The sequence below is a fragment of the Protopterus annectens genome, chromosome 7.part0 (genome assembly GCF_019279795.1).
Source record: "Protopterus annectens isolate FY-2018-M chromosome 7.part0, PAN1.0, whole genome shotgun sequence".
Classification (NCBI taxonomy): Eukaryota; Metazoa; Chordata; order Ceratodontiformes; family Protopteridae; genus Protopterus; species Protopterus annectens.
Genome location: NC_056739.1, coordinates 233160542 through 233173055, shown reverse-complemented (window position 1 = coordinate 233173055; position 12514 = coordinate 233160542). Strand labels below are relative to the sequence as shown.

General features: G+C 40.1%; 1 protein-coding gene across 1 annotated transcript in view; it reads right to left on the bottom strand.

Annotated features, from left to right (window-relative positions):
* Positions 1-12514, bottom strand: part of LOC122806372 (tyrosine-protein phosphatase non-receptor type 22-like) — a 196059-nt gene that overhangs the window by 16445 nt on the left and 167100 nt on the right. The window lies entirely within an intron of this gene.

The following is a 12514-nucleotide window of genomic DNA, read 5'->3' as shown; positions in this document are numbered from 1 at the left end:
TATATTGTATCAGAGGATAGTGGAAGAGAAGAGATTAATTTAAGTCCAGCTAACTTTGAAAAATAGTTTGAAATTAAATTACCTGGTAGGCCATAAAGATTGCATCTTGCAGTTCTGATTGTGACTAGAGATGAAATGTCTGTGAAAATAAGGACTAGAAATCCTTGTTGTATTGTCCATAGCAGTGAACTAATTGCAACCTTGGAAGGGTGGAAATGTTGGAATGGATTTATGGCTTCCAGATGCTATAGCACATCATAGCAAAGCTCTGTTTGTGTGTAGGGTAACACATATGTGCGAGATTCTGGTTCAGTTTCTAAGAATGGGGATAGTATAGGAACTAGAGGTCAGATGACCAGATATGTGTGCTGCTGTTCTGTAATCCAGCATAGAAATGATGTTTTAATACCTGATGATCCTGAAGTCTTAGGCCAGTCTGTTTTTGTAACCTGAAATAGAAGGATCACTCAACTGCTTCATTTTGTCTTAGGTTCATAGGTTCATAGATTAGTACTAAAATTGAACAGGGAATAGTAATTATTTAGATTACTCCAAAAAATATAGTGAGATTAGTTAAGTACTGTTTTTCTGTGTCTATGTGAATCTATTTATCTGTGTTATTTTAATATTTACTGTGACTAAAACTCTGGTATTTATTGTAAATAGATATTAAGTATTTTCATTTTATTTTATTATTTATTATTAAATATATTTAAACTTTTCATTTTGGCTGGCACTTTAGAGAATATTTTTTACTTTTGAGAGTACTTATATCTATTTGTTGACTCTGTGTCAATTCCTGAAAGCCCTACTGCAGTGGTCAAACACTATCATTGGTATCAGTATTAATTTCAATCAGTATAACTGGGTACCCTTGTAAAAGCTTTAGACTAGCTGGCGTTGGAGTGTTTGGTGAGAATGTAACTGCTATATAGTCTGGGCAGAAGAGGACATAGTTAGTAAATCTGTAACAGCCTTTCCTAGGTGTGTGTGTGTAGGTGTGCAAACCAAATCTCCAGGAGTGTGTGTGTGTCATCTGCTTGGAGCAGGGATATGAAGCATTGGTTTCACAGAGAGAATGGTGGAGGACTTGGCTTGGTCACTCAGCTGAGGACTCAGATCTGCAGCTGTGCAAGTGGAGAGTCTCACTGGTGCATTGGAGAGAGAGAGAGAGAGAGAGAGAGAGATTTATACCCTGGACTGCATGTGTTCCCTGTGTGATCATAAGGGAAATTGTGCTTAATGCAGATAGCTGCATCTGGAAATACTGGATGTATCCATTTTTGATCCAAGTAAATGTCCATCTCCAGTGTCAGTGGTGAGGACTCAGCCTCCTTGATTACTGGCCTGGGAGGGGTCACACATTGGTGGTCAGTGGTGTGGATATTGATTGAACTTCTGTAATCTGTAGGCAGTTGTCACTGAAGTTGTGTGTATTCTCAGCAGTCACAAAGTACACATTCAGAGTTTCATTATCACAACAGTTTTATTTATTTTGTATTAGCTTAGTTTAGTCAGGGAAGGCAGGCAAAGATGTCAGCATAGGATTACAGCAAGCTGGCAAAGAACCAGTTGGCCAAGGTGTGTGAAGCCAAAGGACTGGTGCATGCCAACCTGACTAAAGAGGAAATTTTAGCCTTAGTTACAGCTCAGATGAAAACCATGAAAATAACCAGTTTGGTGATGGGAATTTGCAGCCCTCAGAAACAGGACAGTTTACCTTTATCACAGAGGACTTAAAAATCTGTCTGAAGTTAAAGAGATTTGAACTGGAGGCCAAACGTTTGGAATTAGAATCAGCAGAGAGCCTGCAGCATTTGGATGTAAAAGAAAATAAGAGACTGAGGTGTTTGGATGCCAAAGAAAATGTGAAGCAGCATCAACATGAGAGGGAGATGCTGTCACTTTGACAGGAACGTGGAGGCAATGGGGAAGGAAATAACCAAACCCCAGAAGCAATAAAGGTCATTAAATTTCTTCCACAGTTTACAGGGGGTGACAATTTTAATAGTTTTATTCATATACTTGAAAAGCATGTAAATAGTATAATGTTGACCAAGGGCTCTAGGTATGGCTCCTGACCCCCTTACTCCATGGTAAAGCTGTAACTGCTGTTTCTAAATTGTCTGATACAGATTGTTTAAACTATGATAGAGTAAGACATTCTTTACTAGAATGTTTTATGTTAACACCTGAAGCTTGCAGAAAAAAAGTTTTATGAGCACAGACCCAAGGCAGATAAAAGTGCATGTGATTATATTGCTGAAAAAGGCACTTATTTTCATAGGTGGGTGAATAGGGGTTAGGTCACCACTTTTGAAAGGCTGGCAGACCTTTTGGTGAGGGAACAAACCCTTAGCACTTTGCCTGATGACATGAGAATCTGGTTGGCTGACTGGGAGTGTAACTCTGCTGATGAGCTGGGGAGAAAAGGGGATCTCAAATTAGCAAGCAGGGCATCACTGCACAAGAAGGGGATACTATTGATGCACATGGGTGTAAGGGAACTCATGGTGAGCAGCCTAAACAATGCCAGCAGAGTCCCCCAGTAACAAGGGAAGTCACTAGTTTAGTTACACAGCCAGGATAAAGGGTCAAATGTTATAAATATAATCAGTGGGGCCATGTATCATATAGATGTCCATGGACGTGAGGTGGAGAACAAAAGTTGGGGGAGCCAGCAAGTGGGAATAACAGTATGCCAGTGGTAAGTTATCCAGAGACAACAGGGGTACCAAACTATCATTAGAGTTTACATCCAATTTTAGCTGATGGAAAACAGGCCACTGCTAAGAGAGAGACACAGGCTCTGACTTGTGAAGCCTGCAGTGTTTAAAGAGGAACAGTACTTACTTGATAAGTTCACTACAGTCAGCACTTTAGGATGGAGCCCATTCCAAATGCCTTTGGCCAGGGTTTACCCTGACTATGAGGGTGGAAAAAGAAGCAAGCAAGTTGGTGTGTTTGAGGAGCAGATGTCTTGATAGGGAATGATTTTGATAATGCAGTACCTTGTGTGCATGCAGTTACATGCAGCAGGCTTAGAGACAGGCATATGGGTCTGGTAGCCTGGGGAAGATCCAGACAGACACCACACCTGAAGCCAGGGCTGGTGAGATGGCTATTTCAGGAAGGGAGCTACCCTGTAGCAGTGAGCTTGAAGGTGAGCCGCAGCTGCTGGTAGGTACTGATATTCCATTGGACAGAGTGACTGCAAGGGCAGAGGTAAGTGGTAGTGCCCAGGTTGACAGTGAGGCACCACTGTCAAAGGATACCAGATTTACTGTTTAAGTGGAGATGGGAAGGATCACAAAGATAGAGTTGAGACAGGAATAGGTTCATAGGTGTGTACTAGGCTAATGGCCCTGGATCCTTTACAAGCCTAGCCCATAGGATTACCCTGGCATCATGCCACCCAACCTTTGTTCCCAGTGCCTCTGCAAGTAGAGCTACTGGAGTGATCCCCGGGGTGAATTTTCTATTTCCCACCCACTCATCAAGATTTCTCTTGAAGAGGGCCAGTGAGGTGCTCTGCTTGACATGTATATGAAGTCTATTCCATAGCATGGGCAGTTTCTGGGTTATGAACCTGTCCCTCCAGCTTGTTCTGTTGATTGTGGTAATGAGATTGAGGTCTATGGAGTGTGTGGTGTGGAGGGATTGGCATTTCTTTATATGTAGCATTTCTAACAGAACTGAGTCAGACATGGCTTTGTAAGTCAAGCAGAGATCACCTTTAAGTAGGCGATATAAGACAGAGAATAGTTGGAGTTTTTTGAGTCTGTCCATATAGGACAAGTGTCTAAGGCCTAGGATCCTCTTTATGAGGTACTTTTGCAGCCTCTCCAGTTGTTGCAGATGTCTAGTGAGGTACATGCCAAATGGGGCATTGTACTCAATGATTGGCTTAATGAGGGAAGAGTAGAGAGAGATAATGACCTCTTTCTTCCTGGATGCAAAACTCATAGTAATGAGATGTGCCACACAGATGGACTTTCTGACCACAGTGGCAGTGTGGTGGTCAAAAGAGAGGATCCTGTCAACCTGTGTTCCCAGATCTCTTATAACACCTTCTGTGTTCAGCTGACTACCATCAATGTGGTAATTCATGGCAACCTAGGTTTTCCCAAAGGGGATGACGACACATTTTTTGCCATTGAGCTTAAGGCCATGGTTCTGACACCAGTCGTTCGTCTCAGTGAGGCCTTTCTGTAGGATGTCAACATCACTTGGGGAGTTAATAATAGCTCCAAACTTGCAATCATTTGCAAACTTTGTCAGCCAGAACCCCTTTGTGTTGGCCTGGACTTCAGAGAAGTAGATACCAAACAGGAGAGGACCCAGGACCAAACCCTGCGGGACACCACTCGTGACTGGTCAGCAGTCTGACTTGGAGTCAGCTACTTTCACACTGTGGGTTCTATCTGTGAGCCAGTTTGCAGCCCACCTAGTGATATAGAGGTTGATAACTAGTTTAGTGAGTTTTTCTATGATTCCTGAGTGGGGAATGGTATCAAAGGCTTTGGCCAGATCAAGGTAGGCTGTATGAACCACCTTGTCATCATCAACAGCTCTGGTGACTGACTCAAAGAATTCGACCAGGTTGAGCAAGCATGATCTACCCTTCACAAAACCAAACTGTGTGGGATCCAGAGTTTGGAGATTCCTTATATCCTTGCTTATTAGGTCCATGATGATGCGTTCCATAGTTTTGCATACCAGACTCATCAAGCTAATGGGGCGATAGTTCCCAGGGCCTGTAGTTGCTCCTCCTTTGTGGAGAGGGATGACTGTAGCAGCATGCCATTTGGTAGGGACAAAACCTAAGGTGAGGCTGTGACTGAACAGGGCACACAGGTACGGAGCCAGTTCACTCTGTAGTTCATGTAGAATACAGCCAGGGATATTGTCAGGTCTCATAGAAGCTGTATTCTTGGCCTTGGACAGTGCTGTTTTAACCTGAGCAGTAGTAGTAGTACTGGGTGCCTGGCAATCTACTGGTATTGTGATTGGTCCTTTGGTGGGGAGAGAGGGGTAAAGTTGGCAATGAATCTTTTGGCCAGTATATTGGCAATATCTGTTGGCTCAGTACAGGAGGTAACACACAAACCCATGCAAGTTCAAGCTTGCACGGCCCAAAATCATCTCATGAAACAAACAAAGGCCAGCAAAACGGTTCCAAAGGCTTTATTGGAATAAAATAGGTGCCATGAAAGCACCATAATACTCTCACCACAACAGAACATTTTAAAGCATAACCTCAAACTAGTTTCGGTAGAACACCTTCTTCAGTGAGGACAGATAGCAACGACAAACTCCATTCCATGTGATTTATTTAAAGTGTGCAGAACATTTATTAAATAAAATGCACTTCCCATAATGATAGAATATTATCAGTTGTTCAAAACACAAAATGTGATATAAATAACAATGTACACTTAAATAAATAAACAAATGTTACCAAAATATAGTGTGTAATACCATATATAGGTATATTATAAATGGTCATTTAGTCCAGGTGGGAATAGAGCTCCCAAGTGTATAATCCAGTATTTTTCTTTGTTACTAAGAATACTTTGCCAACCCAACTGATTTTGTCTATTCCCTGTATTTTTATCAATGACCGCAATATAAATTTTGCAGATGGATGTTTGATGGAATGTTGGTATAAGGCATTACTGATTTTGTGATTCGAATATCACACGCGTGTTCACCTATTCTGATTCTGAGAGACTTTACCTACATAGAAAGCTTGGCAATGGCATGTGGCTAAATAAATCACCCAACTAGATGAACAATTGGCAGTGTCAAATATCTTACTAGTATTGGCACTAGAAAATTGTTTAATTTTATTAACATTTCCACAAGAAGAACAATGACCACAAGGGAATCCCAAAAGTTCATCCCCAGTGATGGTAAGTTGTCTATACCACTATCGATGTTTATAGTGGGAAAATAACATGCCCAAAGTTTTGCCTCCTGTAGGAAATAGAACATTGTTCAGTCAATATATGACGAAGATGGTCATTAGCCATAAGTATATTCCAATTATTGTTCAACACATTTCTAATAAGTTGGTGATTTTTATAAATCTAATGGTGTCATCCATAACACCATCCTTCCTCTCATGTTGGTCTGTCCACAAAAATTTCTTGTTTAAATCCTGTTTAGCGTCCTCATAATCAACCAGAGAGGAGTTGATTTTGGAATATTGTGGATGGTGTGTGTTGAACTGTGGATATTTCCTGTGTATTTTTGTATTCAGGGTGTTATCCTCATTACGATATAAAAGTCAATAATTGACTTATGATATGTTATCAAAAATTCACCCCAAATATTATTATTCAAATGTTCCACAAATTCCAACAAATACACCATCCAGCAATCATCAAGATAGCAAGACATTCCTCCAGTATGCCATAAAAAATCGCATATATTGTAAGGTGTTAAATCCTGGTGGATAGAGATCAGCTTTTGAAATAATATAATAAAAGCTGTAGCCGCCCAGTGTGGCTGACCATAGGCACAATGGCTTTAGATATGATGTTAATTTATGGATTTTTGGTAACAAATATAGAATTTGTTGTGTGTTGAATGGAGTTTGTCTTTGCTATCTGTCCTCACTGAAGAAGGTGTTCTACCGAAACTAGTTTGAGGTTATGCTTTAAAATTTTCTGCTGTGGTGAGAGTATTATGGTGCTTTCATGGCACCTATTTTATTCCAATAAAAGTTTTGGCCTTTTGTTGCCCTTTTGTTTGTTTGTTGAGATATGCTGTTCACAGTAGTTGCACTAAGGGACTTAGTGAAGAGCATTATAACGCTTTTGTTTGTTGGTAGGATTGGGCCTTTTCTGTTATTCTATCAATAGATCATTGTTTGTGGTTAGGGGGGACATCTTTGGTTTTAGCTACATTTAAGATGGTATTTTTGTGTTTGGTGTATACAAAAGTTTCCTTAAAATTAAATATTTGTAAATCTATGGATGTTCTACATTTTTTAAGGTAAACTAAGGGTATATGTAATACTACATTTGTGACAGTTGTTTGGTGACTCCACTCCTTTCCTGCTGTTATATATTTATATTACAATTGATTACCTACTTAAATGGGATTTTGTTATTGTTATATTATTCAAAACTACCATTGCAACTATTCCTTACTTATTTTTTTCTATCCTTTTGATTATTGGTATCCCCATACAGGGCACTTCCTTTGGATATCCTGCTCACACATTGAATTTTATTTTTGATTTAGATCAAGAATATTATGGGGGTTGTGTGCTGATAGGATAGATATATTATTTAGGAAGATATAAAAATTTTCTAGGGATACACATGATTATGAGAGAGGAACCCTTTTTCAAGTCCAAAAGTGTGAAGTGTTCGGTTCAAGGGATCAGGGGTGGGGAAGATCAGAGAAAAGAAAAGTCCTATTTTGAAACAACATGACCTAAGCTACACCAGCACATCAGGAGAGGAGATCCTATAGGACAGAGGTAGCCAAAGCTGTTCAATCATTACACAAACTCAATAAACTCATTAAAAAGATCTTTCAATCAAAGTTCCCGAGGGGAGGGAGGAGGCAAGGAAGACAAAACATGAATACAGATTCCATGACGAATTCAGGCACTGTTGAACAAATAGTTGAACCATTTGACAATGTTTTAAACCTTTAAACAAGATATTGATCAGTTTATTCAAGAGCTGTACAAGAAGGAATGATTTATTCACAGAAAGACTGCTCCAACATCTTCATCCACAAAAACCACAAAACAAATATATACCAACCAAAACCAAAAATCCATAAATACCTTACCTGGACTCCATTGTGTCCACATGGATGACTTGGAGAACTCCTATCTGTATCTACATGTATAATATCATATCATATTATATATGGTCATTGCCTATGGTCAGATACCTGCATACAGATAATACTGAATTTCTTAATATCTAGATCCTGAATGGATCTAGATCCTGAATGGATCATTCTTACTTGTATTGTGAAATCTTATAGCTGTAGTATTCCACTTTGGGCCGGCAGCTTTGCTTTAGATTCTCTGGGCACAATTTCCTGATCTCTATCAGGATTTGTCTGAGTATGTCCTATGCAAATGTTTTTTTGTTCCCAACAAAGTGTTAGGGGATTTGGAGATATTGGCAGCAATTGAGAGGTTGCCCCAATATATGCGATCTTTTATGGCATACATATATGCCGACCTTTTATCTGATACTTGGAGGAATGTCTGCATTACGCATCATAACATTAACATTTACTTGGTTGAGATGCTGGATTGATGGCTATCTAGATGTGATTTGGTAATGTGGAATATGTGATGTATTTGTTGGAATGGAATTTACATTAATACTTTGATATTTAATATTTGGGGTATTGAATTTTCGATAACAAGTCATAAGTTAGTCAATTATGTTAAATTGATGTTACGGCATATCGTAATGAGTGATAACACCCTGACATTACTCCACACAGGAATATTCACAGTTCAACACCCTCCTCCACCATTCAAGCATGCCGGTACGTCACGTATTCCCAAGAATATTCCAAAATCGATAATTTTACGCATAAAACTTATTAACTTTAGGAGGCTGATTATGTATAGGAAGCTAAAACAGGATTTAAACAAGAGATTTTGGATAGAGATCTAGAGTAAGATGGATGGTCTTACAATAGGTGAGAAGGATTCAACATGAGAGATCGGAAAATTACGATACCAATTAGATTTGGTGTTATTAGATTTTATTACCAATTTATTTACCACTTTTGGGAATTATCATAAACTTGTTAGATATGTGTTGAAACAATAATTGAATATGACTATGTTCATCGACCATCTTCATCATATATTTACTGAACAATGTTCTATTTCCGCAGGAGGGGCAAAACTTTGGGTTCTTTATATACCCACTATAAACATCGATAGCTAGGTGCTTGCCATAGACTTCTTCTCACACTGGGGATGAAAATGTTAATAAAATTAAAGTGGTCATCTTCCTTCTTCTGTGGAAATGTTATTAAATACCCTTAATAGTGCCCTAGTGCCAATACTAGTATTATATTTGACACTCGTATCTTTTCATAATTGTTCATCTAGTTGGGTGATTTATTGCCATTGCCATCATTGCTAGGTTCTATGTTAGTATTCTCAAAATCAGCCCTCAGAATCATCGAGTGTGATTCGACAAGTGATATTCGTAACACCGCCAAATAACCTTTTTACAACATTCCATCAAACATCCATCTGCAAAATTTATATTTACGGTCATTGATAATAATAGTACTATATTAGACAAAATCAGTTGGGCATTCTTAAGTATTCTTAGTAACAAAGATCAATACTGATTATACTAACACATGCTATTATATCACCTGACCAAATGACCATTTATTTATAACCTTATATGGTATTTAAGTATTACTATACACTATTATTTGTTTATTTGTTTTTTGAATTTGTTATTTATTTGTTATTTATATCAAGTTTTGTTTTTTGAACAACTGATAATATTATGCATCATGCATTTTATTTAATAAACTAGTTTGAGGTTATGCCTCAGTACAGGAGGTACCATTGTGCCATAGCTCAGAGCAAATCTGGGTATTGCCATGGAGATTCTTTACATAACTATAGAAGGCCTTGTGGTTGTCTTTACTATCTGCTGCAATTCTGTTTTCATAGCCAGCTTTAGAAGATTTGATGAGGGATCTCAACTTTTTGTGGAGGATGCTAAGGGAGTCTTTCCCATCTTGGGACTTCAACTTATTCTGCATCAGTTTCCTCCTTCTGTTGTAAAGCTTGTTTTTGGCAGGTACCACCAGATTGGCTTCCTACTTTTGGTGGCGAGTGTCTTGCTTCTATTGGGTATGCAAGATCCATGCATTTGTATATGTGTTCTTACAGTGCATTGATGTATGATTCGGCAGTCATGCAACTATTGTTCATTTGCATGGGTGCTGTGAAGTTAGCCACCTCTGTTTTTAGGAGTTCAAAGTTAGCTTTGGAGAAGTTTTTCATGATGGTTACCTTTACGGGGTGGGTGGGAGGGATGTTGATTTCCAAGGTGATTAGTTTGTTGTCAGATCTAACCAGGGAGGAGATGACTAATGGTGTAGACCAATGGTCGCCCATGTTAGTAATGACCAGGTCAAGGATGTTGCTACCTCTAGCGGGGCTAAGAACGAGCTGGTCCAGGGGATTGGAATTAATGAATTCCAGGAAATGTTGGGCAAATGTATTGGTACACGAATAGTTTTTCCAGTTAATGGAGGGGTAGTTGAAGTCGCCCAGTAGGAAAGTGTTAGGTTAAACCCTAATATTCTCCACTGTGCTTTGGAACATGGAGTGTGAGTCTTAGGACATGATTGGGGACATATAGCAGGCTATGACCTGAATCGCTGCCTTACCCAATTTTAGCTGCACCTGAAGTATCTCTGATGCGTTATGTTGGACTACCAGTCTGGAGGTGTGCACATCCTTTTTGAATATGGAAACACCACCGTCTTTGGAGCTTCGGTCCAAGTTCTGGGGTTGAAAGGTTTGAAATGAGTTATAGCCTGGTAGTGGAGGGGTGCTTTCTGCTGCCATGAACCAGGTCTCTGTTACAGCACAAATGCCAGTGTTGTCCATTTTAAGGAGTGCTTCAAGCAAGTGCATTTTGAGACTTAGACTTATAGCACTGAAGCAGCATGACCCTCAGATTGCATTTGTTTGTAGCTGTTATGGTTTGGTCTTTGGAATGCCGCCTAAAAAAGGCACTATAGGGTTGGCAAGAGCCTTGGCCAGCATCTGGAAGCACAGGGGTGACAGATGCAGGCCATCTCTGGCAATGCATCAAGGTCTGTCAATCATTTCATCCCAGGCAGACAGATACTGGATCCCTTAGAATGACACCAGAAACTTAGTCAATTGTTGAAATCAATCATTTTCTGCTTGTACTGTGGTATCATTCTGGGTGATAGTAGGAGGCTGCTCAGGGCTAGGGTCTTACCCACCTGGGCTACATAATCCAAGAGCTCCTCCATATCACTTTTCATGTATTCCAGGAAGGTACATCTCAAGTCATTCACACCCACATGCACAATGATAGAGTCATATTTGTACCTGTTGTTGAGGGACCTGAGTGCGTGCATTATGTGGTGGATCCTAGCACCTGACAGGCAGCTGACTGTTACTTTGTCCTTATTCAACCTAGTGAGCGGAACATCAGTGTGCCTCAGTATTGAGTCACCTATGACAAGTGTGTTGGGCATGCTGTTTTACCTTAGTGGCTTTGGTTGAGTGGCACACTGTTTAGGAGAGTTATGTGTCTCATGATTAGTGTTGTGTTGTGGTGGTCATGTGTGTTTCTGCCTTGGAGGTCTCTGCTGTTTGGGTAGATTTTTATTGACAGCCTCTGCAAGGGTGGGTGTGTGGTTTGTGTTTTTATGTGAAGGCAGTGCTGATGTGTGTTTCGGAGGGCTATGTGTTCCATGTGGTGCGGTGCAAGTGTTGAACTTTTCCTCTTGACCAGCTATTCTGGTCTTGCCTGGAGAATGTGTGGCTTCCCAATCTGGATATATAAGTGCATCTCTCGCAAGTCTGAGTATTGGGAGGTAAAAGGAGAGGGTTGTCAGTCTACATGAGGCAGTTGCTGCATTGCCTCAGGATGCCCAAGTTCACAAGGCTAATAGGAGAAAGCACAGTGAACTGATGTTTTGACATGCCTGGAGGGGTGGGCATTAATAATAAGTACTGGAGCTGTTTCCTTGTAGAACATTTAGTGCTGGCATGTTTGTGTGCTACAAGAATTGCTACAAGAAGTCCGGTAAAGTGCTAGACTAATAAGCTAGTAAAAGTGCAGGAGAAGAGAGAACTAGCAGATCTAAGGGAAAATTGAAGAGCAGACTTTTTGACAACACTTAGAAGCTTACAAACAGTCCTTGATGTAGCAAGTCTGTATATGGACTAGACTAGTTTCAGGAAAGGTGGGAAACAAGTGCAAAAGTGGGCTTTTAAACCAGAAAGTTGAAACAGATGGAAAACTGCCCAAACAGCCAATAAACTACAATTTCTGGGCCAGAAACCACTCCTCTTGTGGTAGATAGGTTACCTAGTGCTTACCACTCCCACTGATAAGCTAGAAGGCTTCCCTCCAACATTGAAAGGCTTGGGGGCTCAGAAGCTTACAAACAGTCCTGGATACAGCAATTCTGTATCTGGACTAGCTTAGTTACAGGAAAGGTGGGAAACAAGTGCAAACACGGGCTTTTACACTTGAAAGTTGAAAGATATGGAAAAACTGCCCAAATGGCCAATAAACTACAATTTCTGGGTCTGAAACCGCTTCTCTCAGACTCTGCACTAAGAGGCTGCTAGAAAGGCATCTGATTCTTAAGGAAAGGGGGTCTGTATACTGGAAGAAAGGATTACTGTATAGAGAGTGGACACCTGAGGGAGGACTATAGAATGAGGTAATACAGCAGTCAGCAGTGCCTTGAGCTTACCATCTGGCACTTC